The sequence below is a fragment of the Podarcis tiliguerta genome (genome assembly GCF_965153285.1).
Source record: "Podarcis tiliguerta genome assembly, chromosome: 3".
Classification (NCBI taxonomy): domain Eukaryota; kingdom Metazoa; phylum Chordata; class Lepidosauria; order Squamata; family Lacertidae; genus Podarcis; species Podarcis tiliguerta.
This window is the reverse complement of record NC_139536.1, coordinates 58143761-58164532: the sequence shown is the minus strand read 5'-3', so window position 1 is coordinate 58164532 and position 20772 is coordinate 58143761. Positions and strand designations below refer to the sequence as shown.

Sequence of the window (20772 nt, the reverse complement as noted above, 5' to 3'; positions counted from 1 at the left end):
AGACACCACCCGAATCAAGGAAGGGTTTGAAAAGAAGCTGTAAGCCATGATACAGAACACTGGAGCCTGCGGAGATCTGCACTACCCCCCTCATTTGGCCTTCCTCAGAAGGAAAACCAAAAAGAAAAGACCAAATTTGCCAAAGACTGAAGAGTTATTTCCTCTTCCAGCCCTCCTCTCTTCCCATGTTGGGGCGGCAGCACTTACCTGTCATGTACTCACTGGGGTGTACCAGGAAGGAGAGGCAGCAGGAAGGTCATCGTGGTGCAAACGCACTGGCAGAGCCAATCCAGGGCTCCTACTAGTGTGTTTGCACCACCAAGTCCTAGCCCCTCCCACTGTCACTCCCAGTGCACCACGGCATCATGGGTGGCTAAAGGTCAGATAAACGCTGTCAACCACTGTTGCACCTATCTCTTCTCAATACCACAAAATGCCTCTTACGTTTCAAGAGAGAAGACAGTGGCAAGATATTCCAGCTAATTATTGGACAATGACGAAAGGTTCCAAAGACCCATAAATGGAGGAAACTACATCATCATCATAGTGATTGCTACTGGTTTTTCAGGGATTAAATTATAGTGGTTTGGCACCCATACAAAGCTGCTAGCTGACGGTGGAGATCAGGTGCCTGTGATCCCATTTTCCCCAGGTTTTTTCCAGGGCCATCTCTAAAGACGCACATCCTTCTTGTGATCAAATAGCAAGAATGTCACTCTTCTCCCCAGAACTTGCTGATCTCCTGATGATCCCTCACAATTTCAAGCTCCGGAAGTCACTAAGGTAACTGCTGATCCTTGTTTGCCCAGATAAGACGCCAGCCAACACAGCGGCATCCAGGTCTCTAGCGCCATCATGTGGCAACTCCCCAAAGACCACACTACATTTATTTAAATGTAAGATTTCTTAACGTGCCCTTCACCACAAGGTACCAGGGCAGGTTACAATGCAATATGCAAGTTATAAAAACAAGCAAAATAATTTTAAAACAAGTAAGACAGTAAAAACAAACAAACCATAACAACAGAGATTCAACTAAAGCAGTGGGTGCCACAAAGCAAAATAGAAAAAGAGCCAGTGTGGTGTAGTGGTTAAGAGCGGTAGTCTTGTAATCTGGGGAACCGGGTTCACGTCTCCGCTCCTCCACATGCAGCTGCTGGGTGACCTTGGGCCAGCCACACTTCTTTGAAGTCTCTCAGCCCCACTCACCTCACAGAGTGTTTGTTGTGGGGGAGGAAGGGAAAGGAGAGTGTTAGCCGCTTTGAGACTCCTTAAAAGGAGTGAAAGGCGGGATATCAAATCCAAACTCTTCTTCTTCTTCTTCAATGGCCAGGCTAAAGTTATGGCGTGGAAGATCCAAACTAGATTGAAGAAAAAGTTCAGTTCTTCAATTGGCATCATTTCCCTAGTTAAAAACCAACACCCTTCCAAAGCTTGCCAACCATCTCCAAAGTATCTGAAAGCATCAGATTTTATGGTTTGACAACTGGACCATACTTTAAGTATTTATTCACATCTATAATTTTGTGGAATAAACCAGGTGTGGGTTTGTTGTAGTTGTTTTTGCTTTGTTTTTTTGAAGTACAGTAGAGGGTTTAATTTAGCCTCCTAATGAACTGGTGCCCAGATCTGCCATGCTTCAACCTATAACCTGCGAGACACGGCTATGTTCTCTACCTCCTGACCCACCTAGTGTCCACTCAAAACCCACCCCTGCATTTACCCACTGACCCGGACCCGGATCCCTGATCTGGCTAATTATCCAAGGCGAGTGCTGGTTGTTGTGTGGTGGCCCCCCCCCCCCCAGTGGAAATAAAGACACATGACACAATTATTTAAGGTTAATGGGCTACATATGGTCACAACTCTATTGGTTACAGGTGATGAGCGGTATTGCCTTAGGCATTGGTCCTAACAGACTATCCGGCTTCAGCCCGTCCGCTTGAAGTCCGGGAAGGGTTTACCACCAGTAGGGGGAGTCCTGCTGATGCACATCAACTAGGAACTCCCCCAGGGTCACCGCTCGGGGGTGTGCCTTAGGCCCTCACCTCCATAGGCTTCGGACAGGGCCAAAACCAATTTGAAGTCTATATGGTGATACCAGTTTCATAATTTTTGGCCTGGCAATATATCATGAATTGTGGGGTGTGTGTGTGTTTGTTATGCAAAACATCATGACATGGGGAAAACCGTGAAGCCAGCCAGTGCCTCTACATAACTCCATCCTTATTACAGACATCGTGATATATCGGTATATCACAATGTTTAGCTGGTGATATATCGCAATGTTGAAAACCAGATATTGTCCATCCCCAGACCTGAGACAGAGAAAGGACTTTCCCATTCCTTGGATGCCTGCCCTGTATAACTAGAAATGACCAATGTTGAACCTGGGATCTTCATCACCCAAAGATTGTGCTCCGTCGCACCTCCCTCCCCAAAAGAGAGGACAGCCCTGCTCTCCACCTAGGTAGCATTTAAATGTTTATGCGTTTGACTGACACGTTGGATAAGAAGCTTTATTCGTAATGCACAGAAATATATGTGGATGATTTCACCCAGGAAAGCAGTTCAAACATGGGAAGCACGGTGCCACAGGCACTGTTTGTCCTGGAGAATGACGTACATCTCCATTGTTTGAGGAAAGGGCAGGGCCAATCAGGTGCCTTGTATTATTAAGATTGTGTTCCCTCATTTGCTCATTACGTAGGCTATTCTCTGCCTACGTATTTCACCAAGCTAAACAGATGCACTTACATTGCAAAGGCACACTGACCTTGAAAAAGGCTCCCCAGTCACAAAAACAAAATAAAATAAAAAGGGGTATAGAAAAGAACCATATCAAACCAAGTCAGTTTAACTGGGATTCTCTGGCTAAAATAGAAGAAATATGAGATACTTGCCTGACAGAAGCAATAATTATAATGCATTATTAACAAAGCTCTGGTTTCATCATTAACAGTGCTCATGTTTCCACAAAAGATCACACTTTAACCATGCCCAAACCTGCACTGAAGGCAGCCCTCACTAAACATCAAAATTATATATATATTTCAAGAGCTGGAAGCACCAAGCTGATGACTAGCAGGACAAAGGTTCTCGGTAAAACGGCCATTATTTATTTATTTGGGAAGCTTTCTGCACTCAGCATCCAGTTTTTGTAGCAAATATTTATTCAAACAACCCTATGAGCATGGTTAAAATAATACATATATTATATATTTAAATTTTGTTTTCTATCCCACCTTCCCTCCAAGGAGTTGAGGGTGGCATACATGGTTTCCCTCCCCTCCCTATTTTGTCCTCACAACAACCCTGTGAGGGCTAAGAGACAGTGGCTGGCCCAAGGGCACCCAGTGAGATTCATAGCAGAGCGGGGATAAGAACCCCGGTCTCCCAGGCCCTAGTCTGACACTCTAACCACTACACCACCACTGGATCTTAAATGAATAAAATAATAAATACATGGTAGCACTTAACAGTACACACACTGAACTTAATGAAAATGACTAAGTTAGGCACCTTAATTCCTGTAGTTCTACTCTGAGTACAACTTAGTTGAATACCACTCAGATCTGTAAGCTCCTTGGAGCAGAAACCTATATTCTCTCTGGATAGATGGGTGGATGGATGGATGTAGTGTCACACATACCAAAGATGCTGAATAAACACCCCCCCCCATTTAAACAAAAAACACAAATATTTAAGCTCTTCTTCTGCCCTCTGAAAAACCTATTTGCTCTCCCGCATTCAACGTTTGTCGTCGCGTACTCCTTTGCCCAGTCCTGCATGCAATCTGTTAGCCCTTTGCCTATCGAACATGTGAAATAAGTGGCCAATGGGAGCAGCAGTGGTATTCTATAACCCTACTTGTGGCATGTGTCAGAAACTTCATTTAAGATGATCAACTCCAGCAGGGGAAATTTATAATCCCATTTAGTGATGAAAACCTAAGGTGGAGTGTCACCTGCTTTGGACTTTACAAAAGCTTGCCATTCAGCAGAGAATTGAATGCAGCCCCTTCACGTTTGATTTCTACATGCTCTTTAGCGGATCGCCCTGATTCAAATTGCACATTGATGAGGTCTCATTAATTTGGCTCTTTGTGAGCAACGAAAGGACGCATAAAGACTTAAAGACCATCTCAGACCACAGTCTAAATACAACACAAGGTGCAGCTGGCTCTCTGCGGAGCCGTTAGCAGACTTCTCCAAGACACAGGCGAGAGCAATTTTTCATGCGTGTCTGGATGGGTGGGTGGAAATCATGACCTTAACCGCACACGAATTGCTCTGGTCACACAACGTGACCAGAGGTAAATTCTCAACATCCGTCTAGCTGTAGCCTGCCTCAAATTTGCATGTGATCAGGACTCATGCACATAAGTAGCATTACTGACATCACATCACAGTGGAAAGGGGCGGGGCTACTTCCTAGCACTGAGTTCATTTTATGCAATCCTCTGTTGGGTCTGGCAGGTGAGTGACTCAAACTATAACCCTCTTACTCAAATATCCCTCAAACTCATTCCACAGTTTCTTGTGGACAAAGCTCTGTGCCCTCTCTCACCTGCCAACTGGCCTGGTTTGGGCATGAGGTGGGGACAAGGTTGGAAAGCAGGATAAATGTAAAAGGAAACAAGAGCTGAATTCAGAGAGTCTGAGAAACGCTATCTAGACAAGCGCCTTATAACTTTTGGCTAAACAAGGACAAAGCTTTCTATTCCTTGATTTAAATATTGCTATTAGCTTTCTACAAATAATTTGCTATGGCCTATCTAAAATGTAACATAATATACATGCTGTTGCATCCGTACATATGTCAGTGGAAACAGAAGGAACATCTGAAACCGGCAACAAAACAAACAAAAGCCACTAAAACTTTCCATTTTGCAACCATATTATCAGCTATAGCAGAAGACGAATCCTTTATATAATGATTGTGCTTTCTCTCTTTTTGGGATGATGGAGGGATTTGTGTGAAATTAGAATCCATCCATAGCTAACTCAATTGGCAGAATAAACAGATTATGTTGCAATCCATGCACAAGTGACTTACGCTCGACTGGTTTTGGGACCGCCACGTAAAATGCTTCGGAAACTACAATAGGTGTAAAATGTGACTGCCCACCTACTGGCTGGAGTGGGGCAGCCAAAACAGGCGAGTGGATACAGCTGGGGTGTGGTCCACAGCCTGCCTGAGTATATAAGAACAGGCAGCAATGCGGATGGCAGGGTCAACCTGTGGCAGCGTTGTCCCCAAAGGGAGAGACACCAAATGGGATTTCCCTCCCCCCTTTGGGTCTACACTTCAGTAAGTTTCCTGTGTGCCCACCCTGCCTGTCAGGATATGAAATTGTAGGCTTTGCACTGGGGGCAATAAGCCTGTGACCTTTACCCAGGGTGAGAGCCTAAGAGATGGGACATTTGGGTTGGTGATGTTCCCCCTGAGTGAGAGGCAGAGAGAAGTGTTGCAATGGCACTATTGTCTTCTGCCTGGCAATGTGAGCTACATAATACAGCTTATTATCTGTGACCCTATTTGCCCAGCTGCATATAGTCATGGTGGTGCTAGAATTTGTCTTGGTAGGCAGGTAGCAGGAAGTTGCAAGGGTGCTGCCCCCGTTTCAGTGGTGGTGGGCAAGAAAGGTAAAGTCTGAATGGAGGGGCTGACCACCATCTGAGGCCCGGGGTGGGAGTCTTGTTAGAATAAAGTTATAAACTCAAACGACAGAGCCGCTGGTCCCTGGAAGGGCCCCTGGGCTGAATTAGCTCTCTGAGGCCCTGGGGAAGTGTACCCAACTGTGCCCACTGCACACGTCTGCCTAAATGTCCCTTCAACTCTCCCGTGTCCCCAGAAGTTGCAGGTAGTTTATCTATTGCGTGTGAATGTGCACAGATTATATAATTTCAAGTATGCCACGTATTTGGGTCTCCGTTCCATGAGAACTATCTGCACTAGCTTAGATCAGCAACATTTTATACATCCTCATTTATATTTGGTCTTAACTTGAAAAAGCTAAAGCCATCAGTAAATATCAGGACAGGAAAGCTTTGAACTCTTCCCTCCTACATGCAGTCATCGCACAGCTGCTTGCAGGTTACCGTTGACAATTTCCTGTGTAGGGCAAACTGCATGCCACCTCCCCTGCAGAAATAAAAGACCCAACTTGTTCTTAACTGCTGATGGAAACACTGTCATATTTTCCACGAGTCGAGCTTGGAACCATTACTGAACTAACATTCTCACATTTTTCCATATTTTGCAAAAAAAAAAAAAAACTTCAGTAAACAGCTGCAACCAGAAACAACCAAGGGTTCCTGTCACTGTTCTTTCACTGCACAATGTGGGTATTTTTTTTTTCCATATTGGAAGCCCAGTTCTGATGAATATAAAAATCTGAACAGGACCCAACTGTCCAGGTTTAGCTGTGCAGACACTTTTACGAGCTGCACAATAACTTGTACAGTTTGGAACGGCATACTTCTAGGAAAAGATTGCTTCCTGTAGATTGCTCAGCTGTGTCTTTTTTGGATGAAATTCAATGAAGTTCATGACTTGCAGTCAAGTTATGTTTGCCCGTCAAACTGCTAAAACTGAATGCACACAGAAAAACAAACACACATACACACCAGTGTTTGCCGCCTTATTGCCTCCCTCGAAATACCCTCTCCCTCTCTCATTCAGCTATACCATGTGGCCAAGATGGCCACTCAGTGCATTGCATGGTTTTTTGGCAAAAACAAGTGGAATAGTATACCTCATCAGCCCATGTATGCTTGTTCCACTGATGCTTAGTTCAAAACAGCACACCACCATCTGGCGAAAGCTGCTAACATGGATCCGAGTTTGCTTGCCAGCTCGGAACATATTCAGCCTCTGAACTAGATGGCAAAGTACCAATGGATCAAAACGAAGACACGATACAGGACACAGGATTGTCACCGTGCAATGAACTCTGAGACTGCAAATGTTAGCGAGGCAAGCATGCACCTAAAAGTATAAAGTGAGTTAGCTCCCAGTAGAGAGCGTTCGGTAATTATATCATTTGAAATGTGACTTACAGGGTAGCAACAATCATCATATGCTGCTGCTGCTGCACTCGTGATTCAGAGCAGGAGGACAGAAGGGCTCTCACTCTGGAATTTGTCCCAAGAACAGTCACTCCTGTTACGTGACTTAAATCTTGAGGTTCGTAATTCAAAGTATTGTATTGCCAAGACGTTTAGCAGTGGGAACGCTGCGGCAGCAGGGGTTCCACAGAACAATAATAATTCAGTCCCCACCCAGGGAGCTTGCAATCTACATTAGACAGATATGACTAGGGCAAAGGCCGGGGAATCAACAATGAGGAGTGAGAAAAGGAGTGTCAAATAGCAAGGGAAGGGCAGGTGAGGTGAGGCCATTACAGTTCAGGAAAGGCCTTTGGCATGCTTGGACCAGCTGTTCTCTCCCTGGGCTGCGTTCCAGGGACAGCCGCTGCAGTCAACACTGCATTCTAGAAGAAACTGCTGGTCGGGGCTCCACTTCTAGGTTCAGATGTTGACTCTGTAGCTCTGTTAAAGAGATACTGGGTAAGCTGACAGTGTTGGCTCTCACAACATTGAACAGCAGGCTCAAGGTGCGCACGTTTAGCAAGATACCCTCTTCGGAAGTCCGTCACCCAAGCCTCCTGGTTCAAACAGCAAACTGAGCAATGCTCCCCTGCAAGTGAATCTGCTGGCCGGGGCAGGGTGGGTCTACTCTTACGTTGTAAAGATGGAACCCTTACTCACACCCCTGGCACACTCATATGCAGGTCAGCCTCTGACTAGCTTCAAGGGCACTGCATCTCAACATCTTGCCAAGAATAAGATTCAAACACTTATGGTTCTTTCAGGAGAGAATGTTAGCTATTTCTAGAGACAGAAGTGCTTCTAGATATTGGGATCAGAAGCTCACTTAGTGATCACACTGTGCCTAGTGATCACAGTGACTTTTCTCAGTAGGTCTTGCCCCAATGAGGCAGTTGTCAGGACTGAAGTTCCCTGCTTTCCACCACTTTCTAAGGCTCCTATTCCCTCAGGTCCTTCCCCAGCAACCTGAGACTCCGTTGTCTAGTGTCTCTTTGCTCCACCCTCTTCATACCTCTTTGGGTTCTGGGAGACCAGGGAGGAGGAAAGCTAGTCATTGCAGGAGGTGGAGACTCCCTGGATTCTTCAGCAGCCTGCCTCCACTCTGCTTCTGCCTCAGAGTCTGAATTGCTCTCTGCCACAGCCTCTTCCTGTTCACTATACCATTACCTCTTCAGCTTCTGACATCTCCTCCTACCAGTCGGTATCCTCTTCTCCCTCTGATCACTCATTGCTGTCCCACTACCAACCCCCCAGCTCTGAGCTTTCTTCCCTTGGGGGTTTGCTTGGTGGTTCCCCAGCTGATGCCTCCCACCACTCCTCTGCATCCAGCCAGTCCATGACAAACAATCATTCAACATAAACCAAAGGAGCCAGGACCCTTCTGATACATCAGTGGTGGCCAAACTTGGCCCTCCAGCTATTTTTGGACTACAACTCCCATCATCCCTAGCTAACAGGGCCAGTCATCAGGGATGATGGGAATTGTAGTCCCAAAACAGCTGGGGGGGGCCAAGTTTGGCCACCACTGTGATGCATATTATTTAATACTTATTATTAAAGACTGAAAATAAAGCTGTGACGGGAACCATCACGACCAATCAAAACAAACAAGCCGGAACGAACACACACACACTTTCCACACATATTGTTTAATTGCAATTTAAGCCTGTCAAGAAAACTGGAAGTGCACTGCTTGAAGGTGGAGAGACAACTGGAAAAATTATCCTGCAACGGTAGGCAAAGATATAATGAAAGGAGGTGGGAGTGGACCGCCCAAAACACAGCTTGAGTAAACAAATACCGTTCAGGAGTGTTTTAAGACCAGTTCAGAAGAGAGACATATTTCTCTTCAGGTTTTCCATGGATTGACGTTTGTTCCAATTCAGCAGTAAAAGGTGGGTTTCCTCAAGGAAAACAGCAGGTCAAAAGAAAACACCTCTCAGCTGCATGATGAGAGATCAATACAAAATATTAGAACTCACAGGACAAATGAAACCGTGAATGGGCCCTAAATGGGAGAGTGGGGATCTTAAGCTCATTTACATGGAAATAAGTTCCGCTGAGATCAACAGGACATGCTTCCAAACTAATGTGGTTACAAACAGGGTGTCAGGCAATTTATACACACAGCAGAATTTTGGATTGCTCTATTTACTATTGTACGAGGAAAGAGGACTGAGTAAACATAGTACTCTTAATGGTTTAGTGTCAAGACAGAATTTCTCCTTCAGACTATCCTTGTCTGTCTGCATTTTACTTTCAAAACCAGAAGTCACAGTGCCAAAAGGATTTCAAGGACTGTCTCCAAATACACAGAATATTAATGCCCTGCAAGCACTCAGAATGCTTCCTCACATTGAAAGCTGAAATATATGCAACAGAAACACAGATGACTTATTATTTCCCCCTAAAATTAAACATTTTTTTATCACGGCCTCATCCTAAGAAACCCTGGGAAAATAAACCATTTGCAGCACTTCAAAGCTGAATGAAGAAAGCCTGGCATAGTCGGATGTCTAAGCAGCAAACAGTAGTGCTCATAGGTTTGGGAAAAGGTATGGTTACAGACATATTTGGAATGTATATCCCAGGTCTGGGAAACCTATGGCCATTCAGATGTTGTTGGGTTGGGTTAGTGGGAGTTGCAGCCACACAGCATCTGTAGGGCCACAGCTTCTCCACCCTCTTGCTCTTCATTCTGGAAAACAGCAAATACTATAGACAGAAGACAAGCAGGATTTCCTAGTCTATGAATCACTGGAGGATCGCCAGAAAGATGCTTGTAAGCATTAGGCAAGGCTAGTCAACCAAAGCAGAAATGTATCTGCAGAGTGAGCTCCAGAACGTTCTGGATCACAGGCTGTTCTGACCTACTGAGTTATGCAAACCAGAATGATCAGACGCCAAGAACTACAGTGGTACCTCGGGTTAAGTACTTAATTCGTTCCGGAGGTCCGTTCTTAACCTGAAACTGTTCTTAACCTGAAGCACCACTTTAGCTAATGGGGCCTCCTGCTGCTGCCGCGCCATCAGAGCACGATTTCTGTTCTCAAATTGAAGCAAAGTTCTTAACCCGAGGTAATATTTCTGGGTTAGCGGAGTCTGTAACCTGAAGCGTATGTAACCCGAGGTACCACTGTAATACCAAGGCCTACATACTACCTTGATGGTGTCTGTGTGTCTATAGCTTCTTTGCACTGCAAGGAACATTGTTAAGGATTCTACCCACATGCCTGCATAGTCAACAGCTTCATCCCAAACAGATGTCAGGCACTTGTCTGCAAAGACACCACATTCAAAATGCAGGTCTCAGGAGAATTAAGTGACATCCCCCCTCCCCCTATAAACTGCGTATGAGTCAACGTTCTCTAATACAAACAAATGCCTATATATACAAAAAATAACACAGCAAGGACAAGGGTTCTCCTCCAATCTGAAGTAGCATAAAAACTTTCCCTCTAACAAATATATGAAACGGCTCTTAGTTTTCTTGCCTGAAATGAAAATTAGAATCTGTTTTCGGTTGGGGGCTGGGGAGGACAATCACTACCACTATCTCACTTATAGAAGATCTTTTCCTCGCAGGTTCAAGGCAGCAGGAGGTTTGCCTGCACTCTCTGAACCTACTAAAGGAAATGAACTTCTCTTCTTCACATGCAGCACTGAAATTAGGCCAAGGCCTTTGAAGACACTCATTTTCCCCTCCCCGCCTGCCCACGGAAAAAAATGTTACATATATCTATAAACTACCCTGCAAATTGCTCTATAGATCTATAAACTACCCCACAAACATTAAACATTTGCTTTCCATAGCAGCAAATCCAGCATAACCTAAATTAAGACCACCAATAATGTGCACCTAAAAATCCAACCAGATGCATGTCTCTTATATTGCGAATAGAAAGATGAAAGAAAGAAAGGTAGATAGATAGATAGATGATAGATAGGTGATAGATAGATGATAGATAGATATAGATAGATAGATAGATAGATAGATAGATATTTAGATAGATAGACAGATGATAGATAGATAGATGATAGACAGATAGATCAAGCACACTCATTATCACTGATAGTCTTCTAAAGATACAAAAGCTCTATCTACATGAGCCTCAATTCACAGAAGGACCATAAACTCCAATGCTAATGAAAGCTAAAAGCCCTATTTTAAAACACCACTTAAAAGGAACCGATGAAACTCTTTAACAGGCTGCATCATAGGAAAGGGCATGTTTTCCCTATGGACCGCTTGTCCCAATGCTAAGAGGTAGCCATTCATTCTGATGGCTTCCTATTTAAGTCCCTGCTGACCCCTCTCTCTGCGCTGCTTCAGTAAGTTAGAATTGGCTGGGACTGGACTACATTCTTCAACAGACAAACGAAAAGCGCCCCATGCCGTTGTTTACATTTTTAAATGGCAAGTGCTCACTCAGTGATATTGTGTGCATATGGCATGTGCATTCTCTTAGAACACGGAGCACTCTCTGAAGTTCTGGGAGAAGGGGAGAGATGCTGCCTCTTGTTATCTTTTTCAGACAATCGCTACAGAAGCACAGGACAGGATGTTATGCCTAGATAGGATGTTATCTTGCTTCCTCCCCAGGCACTCCATTCTTTCCCCTCAGCATGCTTGGTCCTGCCTCTTCCCCACTTGATGCCTAACAAAAACTATTTGGCCAGACTCCAAGATTTGCGGGGGGGGGGGGGAGAGCAGGCTGACGTATTATATTAGACCATCTTAAGCAGTGAGAGTAAGAGAGGGAGAGAAAGTGCAAGCTTTGGGGCTTTACAAAGAACTTTGGCAAACATATGTTTCTACTTAGGAGAAGAAAAACTTTGCATTGTGGTTGCTTTAGCCTGTGGTCTACAGGTTTTATTCTCTAGGGTCTTGTAAGGTAACACACCCCACAAACTTTGGAACCAATATTTTGATGTTTTTACTGGTTATCCACCAGAAGCGAACTGCACACTTGAGATAACTCTGGTCCCTTTCTGCACAGAAGTGAGTGGAGATGCAAATGTGCGTGAATGCAGAGCCAGTTTTTCCCCAAATCACAGCAGTGTGTTAAAAATCAGCCTAGCGGAAGCTGCATTTGTGCTGGAGAAATCCAGACACACACACAACATTCAGAGGGAAATAAAATATTTTCTTAAAGGCTTTAATGTTATTCTACATAACACAGTTCAAATAATTTTAAATAAGTTTTTATATGTGGCCAACTTTTAAAAAATCATTTCTAGCAGCTGTAATTCTAATTCAAATGTTACACTCGCCACATTTTCTAAATGACCTTTGCTGGGAACTGGATGGAAGGAGTACATTCCTGTTGATTCGCTCAGCAGCATTTGATACCTTTGACCACAATATTCTTCTGGACTGACTGGTATGGGATTAGCAGGAATTGCTCTGTGATAGCTCCAGTCCTTCCTTGAGGGATGGTTCCAGGAAGTGATACTGGGAACTCCTGCTCAGTGCCTTAAGGTAAAGGTAAAGGTACCCCTGCCCGTACGGGCCAGTCTTGACAGACTCTAGGGTTGTGCGCCCATCTCACTTAAGAGGCCGGGGGCCAGCGCTGTCCGGAGACACTTCCGGGTCCCGTGGCCAGCGTGACATCGCTGCTCTGGCAAGCCAGAGCCGCACATGGAAACGCCGTTTACCTTCCCGCTAGTAAGCGGTCCCTATTTATCTACTTGCACCCGGGAGTGCTTTCGAACTGCTAGGTTGGCAGGCGCTGGGACCAAACAGCGGGAGCGCACCCCGCCGCGGGGATTCGAACCGCCGACCTTTAGATCGGCAAGCCCTAGGCGCTGAGGCTTTTACCCACAGCGCCACCTGCGTCCCTTAGCCATTGGCTAATGGTGACCTGCAAGGTTAATCATCCCTCACCTTATTTAGCAGAGACTGTCCAAAGGTTTAGGGCATGGGTCGGCAAACTAAGGTCCACAGGCCAGGTCAGGCCCAATTGCCTTCTGGATCTGGCCTGCGGATGGTCTGGGAATCGCCATGTGGATCGCCAGTGTGTGTATTCTTTCCCTCTCCCTCCTACGGCGCCGGTGCCACCTCCTCCCTCCCTCCTCCTGGCTTCTCCCCGCCTTGCCTAGAGGAGGAAGGGGGCTGGGCTTTGTTGGTGCCAGCAGCAGCAGCACTCAAGCAGCCACCATTTTAAGCAGTCCCTCTCCAGTGCCCTTTCGCGTGCCACTCATCGTCCAGCCACTGCCACTCTCAAGACACAGGTAAGCAGCCACCAGGGCTCGTGGTACTCTTGCATCATTCCCCCCCCCAATATAGTCTGCCCCCCCCCACAAGGTATGAGGGACAGTGGACCGGCCCCCTGCTGAAAAAGTTTGCTCACCCCTGGTTTAGGGTGTGTTATACATAATCAATATGCAGATGACATGCAACTCTATTTCTTCCTTTCACCTAATACCAAGGAAGATGCTGACGTTCTGTATCAGTAGCTGGCTGGAAGAGGGCTAACATATTAATGCTTAATCCAGACATGACAGACACTCTCCAGATCAGGAAAGGGCCTGACTCGGGTATAGGGATTCAGAGTATTTTGGAGGAAGCAATAGCTCCCCTGAAGAAACAGATTTGAACCTGGATTTAGCTTTACATGAGGATAACCTGGTGGCAGCTGTGCCAAATGTGCTACACCAGCTGTGCCTATTCCTGAAGAGGTCAGAGGAACACATGGAAACACTGGTCTTAGTTGCGCCAAGGCAAAAAAAGCTGTACAAAAGGCCACCTTTGAAAGGTTTCTGGAACTTCAGCTGGTCCAGAACACAGCTGCAAAGATGTTACGGGCATACCAGATCATGCTCCACAACAACAAATACTATAATACAACAACAACAACAACAACAACAACAACAAATAAGAGCTGTCAATGTATACCTCACATTATATCATGTCAGTCCCCTGCAAAGGCTAAATGAATAGAAAAGTTTGCAAATAAGCCAAAATCTAAGCAATGACAGCATCAATGGTACTTTAGATTTCAGATGAGGCTAGCTGCCTTGAGCAATGCCATTTGCACCAGAAGGGTGCAATGCAATGCTTTAATATGTTTTATATATTTAAAAGTACTCTTTCATTTTCAGTATCTAATCTCTGAAGGTTTGACCTGAACGTTATCGTGTGTCTTTGGAAAGTTCTTCCTACAGAGGAAAAGAGGTCCTCTCATTTTCACAATGGATGAATCAGATATTACTAGCAGGATCAAGACACTTGCACTGTAGTCTCTGCCTTGTCCCACCAAGTCTGGGTTAGATTCCACCAGTACTAAGGTGCTTCTAAAGACCACGTTGCTATTCAGAGAAGGTGTGGTGCTTGGACTGCTTTCCAGACACTCCCCCTTTAAGGGAACCCTAGCAATATCTTCTAACAAATCCATGCATGATAGGTCATGTTGATCAACTTGTACACTTAAGTATAAAAGTATAAAAGCAGTTAAGTAGGCAGTTACAACAACTTTCAGGGACCCTGCCTGCTCACCCATAGCCAAACCATTCTGAGCATCATTCTCAACCTCATTCTCCTGGTGCCATGATATTCTGCAAAGGTGTAACCTTTTGATTCGTCCCAATGATATGCTACAATTGGTGCCCCCTGAACCCAGCTTTGGCATAAGGCCAAGATACTGCATTAACAGCATTCAGAAGTGATGTGTTCTAGACAATAAATTGTCTTAGTGTGACATGTACAAACAAAAACAGCAATAAGTGTATACACATTTTCAATCTTGCACATGAATGAGTGTACACTCATTCATTGAGTGTATTTGGTACACTCATTCATGTGCAAGATTGAAATGCATAACTGAAACGTTGACACATAAAAGCAATGTCCTCTCATCATAGCTATGTTAGCATGCTGGAAATAACATACGGCAACTGTTAGTTTCTTACCTCTCTGTTGATGTCAGAGATGAAAGTGAATAATGGTCCGACGACTACTTGGTTCATTAATCCAGTTTAAAAATGGCTCTCCAGAATATTCTGCACCTATTTAAAACAACAATAATAAAAAGGTTCAGAGGAGGTTGAGCAATATCATCCATTTTTTATCACAGTCTAATGTACACTGTTGATGTCTAATACTGTTGATGACTGTACAGAGTTTGCTTTAGAGTTCCTGAGTACAGTGGTACCTCGGGTTAAGTACTTAATTCGTTCCGGAGGTCCGTTCTTAACCTGAAACTGTTCTTAACCTGAAGCACCACTTTAGCTAATGGGGCCTCCTGCTGCCGCCGCACCGCCAGAGCACGATTTCTGTTCTCATCCTGAAGCAAAGTTCTTAACCTGAAGCACTATTTCTGGGTTAGTGGAGTCTGTAACCTGAAGCGTATGTAACCTGAAGCATATGTAACCTGAGGTACCACTGTAAATTGTTTTTAAGTTGATAAATAGAAACCACCACTTCTTAAGCAAATTCCACTTCTTAGCTTACTGAAGGAAAAATAACCCTCACACACCCCTCAGAGACTAAGGGAGATGGCTACACATAAAACTAAATAAATAATTAAGTGACACACATCAAATAAACTTCTTCATTCCCCCCACCCCCCCACAAAGCATGTAATTTTAACAATGGGCATGTGCAGATTTCAAATTGTGGTATAAACATTTTCCCTAGGCTTGGGCTCTTACACCATTCTAACTATGGTTTTAATAACAATTTCTTTTAAAAATAAAATAAAAATAAACTGTTGCCAACTGAAAAATGTGCTTTCGAAAATCTGGGATCCCTCATTTTGTATGCGTATCTCACAGTCATTTGTTCTTAAAATGGCTCCTTTTGCACTGCATTAATTGCCTTCCAAGAAGTTGTGGCAGCATCTTGCAAATTTACATTCCTGGTGCTTTAAGCTCACAAAAAACTCCAAATGCACTTTCAGGGCAGTTATTCCAAATTGTTTTTCAACAAATGGCATCTTCATGTTTTATGGATGTTCCAGATATGCACTGAGGTTTTAATATCTATGTAATACTTCTAACCTTCTTTTCCACTCATATTTCTAATGCATGTTAAATTCAGTAAGTAGATAATAATCAACAAAACAACACCAGATGAGCAAACCTGAACCCAGGGTATGCTGCCCAGGAGCCTAAAAGCTGCTTGCAATTTACATACAGTACTTCCAATTAGTGTGCTTTTAAATTTCAGATAGAATTATTTTCTCTTTAGGAACAACACTTGCAAGAAATTTAGTGTCTTGGTTTGAAAATTTCATGTCAGCCCTCACAAAGCTAATTGGCCACATCTCAGCTCAACTATCCGTCCTAGGAAATAGATTATGGGGAAGGGATGAAAGAGGGTAGAAAATATAACATCTATTGCTGTTTCTAAATTAAGGCAATTTAATCTCCTACCCCCATGCTTTCCATTAAATCTGAGAAAAAGAATGTTTTTTTTTAGGTATATCGCTATGGTAGAATCCTCAAAGGTAGGCAGGAACAAGTTATATTGAATTCTGCTGTGCAGATGCAATGGAACAGAAAGAATCCTGTATTATGCACACAGACTTAAGAAACCCACATTATATTTTAAGGAAACAAAGCTTCTAGATGTCATAAAGCTTGCTTATGTGATACATCCTCTAATGGTCCCTTCGAGCATCTCATTGTATGATTTGTTTACACATTCAGAGGTACAATCTGAAATCAGGTTCAGGAAGGAAAACGGACCCCAAACACACGTTGACTGTTGATACATTTCTGGTACAATGACAGCGAAATAATGGAACGGTCAGATGGGTTTCAGAATTTACAGCAAGTTTCTGGAAAATGGCCAGAGATATTGAACAAAAGCGTATTACAAACTTTGGGATTCCTAGTATAAATATAGAATTGTTACTAAATCAGGATAATAATTTCAGGTGCTGAAGTAAAGAAACAGAAGGGAATTTGGAAATATGCCAGCTGTTCCTTTAGAATAGCGGTAGGTCAGGAGTCTGTATCCCTCCACATGTTGCTGGACTACAACTCCCATCATCCCTACTACTGGCTACGGTGCTAAGGCTGCTGGGAGGGTAACAACATTCAGAGACCACAGGTTTGGCTGAAGCTCCAATTTTCAAAAGGTCTGGGTCATGTTTCCAGGGGCAAGAGGGAATTTACTATTCTCTGCCTCGGGTTTGCCAAAGCAGGGTACGGCTGTGCAAACTCTGAGCTTGAGTTTTTAAAAATAAATAAATAAATAAATAAATAAATAAATAAATAAATAAATGGAACACTCTAACCCTTGCAGAATGAAAATTATGTGAGATGTGCAGGTGCTATTCGAAGCAATTGTTTTGCGAGATATGAACCTGCTCCTGCCTTTCAGTGTTTTTAGCCAATTCATAGCTATTGAAAAAAATTAAACGTGCATCAGGGAAGACCAACCAAGACGTAATGGAGAAGGAGCTTGTTGATTTTGAAGATGTTTGGGGGGTCTTCCTGGATACATGTCCTTTTTTTCCCCCTGGAATCAATGAAGAAGAGGCTACATGCGCAATTTTAAAGGGACATCTTACGTCATTCTGAAGCTGTTTTTTCTTTTCATTGTCCCTGGTAGACAAGTGAGGATTATTATTATTATTGTCAATTTGGAATCATTGTAGCTGTGATTGAACAGTGATGTGTCCTTCCAACAGCAAAACGTGATAGAAAACTCATGTGCTTTCTATAACCCAGGTTTCGTTTTATGCAAAAATGATACTGTTGTTTTCTTAGTATGTAAACATTTTTTTAAAATTACCCTGTTAATGTGAATGTAAATAAACTCCATACTTAGTTGAACCATATTGCTGGGGATGGACCATTATGGTTCAGAGAGTGTGGCCTACATGAACCCCTGCATGAACTGATGGAAGACCTACACTGACGTAACAGGTTTACAACTCATGAAACTTGAGGTTACTTCCTGGTTTAGGGTTGGCACTGAAGAAGAACAGGGCTCTTGTGAGAGGCAGAAATTAAACTAGTGAAGCCTTTTCTGACACACAAATGTGATTCTGGAGAAAGTTTCACCTGGTCACCTTGAACTTAGGGCGAGCATGTGGGCTCCTGGAGAGATCACAGCTGCTGTGCTCCTTCTTAAGTCCTCTTCCTGCTGCACTGCTGTGAGCTAAGTCATGACTGGGCTTGCCATGTCATTCAAATCTAGGCTCACGGTTTGCCCCACCCCAGAAAAAACCACGAGCTGCGACCAAGTTTTGTTCTTTGGTTTACGTTTTGTGGTTTGGCTGGAGCGAAACAAACCACAAGCCCCAGTTTGTACAGCAGGCTAAGCCAAACCATTGCTTAGCTCACAGTAGCACAGTCATAGGAGGAGCGGGGAAGAACTGCAACGATTCTGATCTCTTCTCCAGGAAGTCTTGCATTAAGGCTGAGCTGCGGTTTGGCTTAGTGTTAACATACTGTTATGGGCTACCCCAATCTCTGCTGAGCAGTGCAAGATTCCAGGCCTCTTGGTACTTAACCAGGGTTTGTGTTTCCTTTGGATAAATGAGGCATACCAGAGACTGTAGTGTCTTAAGCAATATGGTTTTATTTACGCATATATGCACCTGAGCCTTGATGGGGGGAGTATAGAGCATTACACACCAATACTGTCTCTTGTCGCTTCTCCCATAGCTTCAGGAAGCTTGAGTCCAGAGTAGAAGCCAGCCATGCCACCTGGTCTCTGGGTACAACCTCTCCCAGCCAGTCCGCATGGAGTCCTGTCTTCCCTCCCTTTCTTCTTGCTCTTTTCAAAAACCTCCTGCAAAAGGACACTTTCTTCCTGTGGTGACAACATGCCCACTGTAACCCTGGCAACCTCCCCAATTTTCCCTGTCTCTGTCCATTACTCAGAGCCAGGGGAATGACAGTATTTGCATTTTCAATTGCTCTCAACGGCCCAGTTATCTGATCTGTTTCTTAATGGCACCTCTATTAGCTGATATCCTAAAAAGGAATACAGGTATAGCCTTTATTTTTTTCTTAAACTGTGCCTGGCATATTCCCATAAAATATTATCTAAATTATAACATTGACTAAATTATAGGGGGATCTGCCCCAAATCCATAACAATACAAACTGCATCACTGTGTACGATCCCAAATTTATTTTGGGGCCCTCCACCACCTCTGCAAAAGAGGATACAAAGCTGCATATGCAATGTTGTGTAAGTCTGTGCACACTTCTGTCTTCCCATATAGTGTCCTGGGGCAGAAAATCCTGTTGTTGACACCCCTGCCTCCAGTTTCTTTGCCCCCACTCCCAGTGTTGATGAGATGGAAGTTAGGTGGACAGTCTGTCAGAAGACCTCTCATTTTTATGCAAACCGGCTGCCTGTACTGTACATGCATTTACATTTGCAGTAGTTCTGCTGCTTCCACATGAATACCTGCCACAAGCCACGGGAAAGACTTAGTGGGCCCATTGCTCTGTTTTCATCAAAAGAGTTAAATGCATAAAAGTATGTAGACAAGACATCAGATTAGAAAGGGGATTCCCACCATCATGCAGAATGCAGATGTGGTTTTGAAGGAATACCGTGTCGAAATGTAAAGGATAAAACAGGTCTGGAACCCATTTGCAACTGGAGGATTCTGGGTATTATTCCCCCTCTCTCCCTTCAGTGTTTGCTATCTGCAGCAAGAACAAACCGACAAATGCGTTACTAATCAGTAATGTAAACAGTGGTCTCTACAAGCATTTGGGCATATAAGAAAACATATGTTTTGGCTTCAGACCCCTTGCATTTTATCACTTCATTATGTCATTTTCTAAGAACATTTATTTTGTAACGGAGGCAAAGAAACAACAGCACCAGCATATAACTGGATCCCCCAGACTATTATTGGCTAGACCTAGTGCATGCTTGTCCCACCTCAGGAAGTTGTGGTACAGGCAAAGGGTGGCATTACTAAAAATAAAACAATAAAGGACTGGTAAGAACATGGTGGGTCTAAGGTACCGAGTCCTAATTGGGCCCACTGTGATGAATATTCATGTAGTATTCATTTTTTTATTCCTATGCCTGGGAGGCTTTGGAATTAAGGTAAAGGACTGGTGCAAAGAGAAAATGTCATAAAAAATGACAGTGGGGTTTATTAAGACAGTCTCCTGACTAGTTGTGCCACTAAATAATAATTCCCTATACAATTTCATTTTCTTTTTTATGTTAAATTGGAGGGATTGTCAAATACACCTCATTGTTTTGCTTTGTTTTAAATAAATGAGGCCTATTTTATCCCAGTCTCAGATAAGGCAAATGTTGTTTTTTTAACAAAAAATAACAATTTTTGCTTTCTTTTGAGTCTCTTTGCTCCTTTTTCTGTAAACCTAGTGTTTAAAATGTACGGTATATATTTTCTTTTTCTTTTATGTTTTTCTTGTTTGGAATAATAAATAAAATTATTTTTTAAAAAATTTAAATTTTAAAAAAGGTTTATATAAAACTACCTCAGGGCATTGAAATGTGGCAAGCAATAAATTCTATGTTCCATTATATGAAAATTTAAAAAGTACTCCAAAACCTCCAATTACAATATAATCTTCGAATAGTTTTACAAGGTGGAACAAGTTGTGGGTGTGAACCACAGAAAGCCTGTATAAACATAAATCCAAACAATTGGGGTCTCATTGATTTTAGTGGCAGTTAAGTGTACTACATATCCTTTGG

General features: G+C 43.5%; 1 protein-coding gene across 5 annotated transcripts in view; it reads right to left on the bottom strand.

Moving 5' to 3' along the window:
- Nucleotides 1-20772, bottom strand: part of HIVEP2 (HIVEP zinc finger 2) — a 137457-nt gene that overhangs the window by 28330 nt on the left and 88355 nt on the right. For 4 of the 5 annotated variants that reach the window (XM_083434723.1, XM_083434722.1, XM_083434724.1 and 1 more), the window contains one exon: nucleotides 15027-15122. The gene's annotated coding sequence lies outside the window, so the exon portion shown is untranslated. Of the gene's footprint in view, nucleotides 1-5058; nucleotides 5096-15026; nucleotides 15123-20772 lie in introns of those variants that run through there. The other variant, XM_083434726.1, reaches the window with a different exon arrangement.